The following is a 586-nucleotide window of genomic DNA, read 5'->3' as shown; positions in this document are numbered from 1 at the left end:
GGGTCTTTTCCAATGAGTCAACTCTTCACATGAGGTGGCCAAAGTATTGGAGTTTCAGCCTCAGCATCAATCCTTCCAATGAACACCCAGGACTGGTCTCCTTTAGGATGGACTGGTTGGATCTCCTTGCAAGGGACTCTCAAGAGTCTTCTCCAGCATGATAGTTCAAAAGTGTCAATTCTTCGGCGCTCAGCTTTCTTCACAGTCCAACTCTCACATCCATACATGACCACTGGAAAAACCATAGCCTTGACTAGATGGACCTTTGTTGGCAAAGTAATATCTCTGCTTTTTAATATGCTATCTAGGTTGGTCATAATTTTCCTTCCAAAAAGTAAGCGTATTTTAATTTCATGGCTGCAATCACCATCTGCAGTGATTTTGGAGCCCCCAAAAATAAAGTCTGACAGTTTCCACTGTGTCCCCATCTATTTCCCATGAAGTGATGGGACCAGATGCCATGATCTTCGTTTTCTGAATGTTGAGCTTTAAGCCCACTTTTTCACTCTCCTCTTTCACTTTCACCAAGAGGCTTTTTAGTTCCTCTTCACTTTCTGCCGTACGGGTGGTGTCATCTGCATATCTG

The 586-nt window shown here is 43.5% G+C and overlaps 1 protein-coding gene across 4 annotated transcripts in view; it reads right to left on the bottom strand.

The window, feature by feature from the left end:
• Positions 1-586, bottom strand: part of CAST (calpastatin) — a 188348-nt gene that overhangs the window by 12527 nt on the left and 175235 nt on the right. The window lies entirely within an intron of this gene.

This window comes from Bison bison, unplaced genomic scaffold (genome assembly GCF_000754665.1).
Source record: "Bison bison bison isolate TAMUID 2011002044 unplaced genomic scaffold, Bison_UMD1.0 scf7180017864533, whole genome shotgun sequence".
Classification (NCBI taxonomy): domain Eukaryota; kingdom Metazoa; phylum Chordata; class Mammalia; order Artiodactyla; family Bovidae; genus Bison; species Bison bison.
This window is presented reverse-complemented; position numbering and strand designations above follow the sequence as displayed.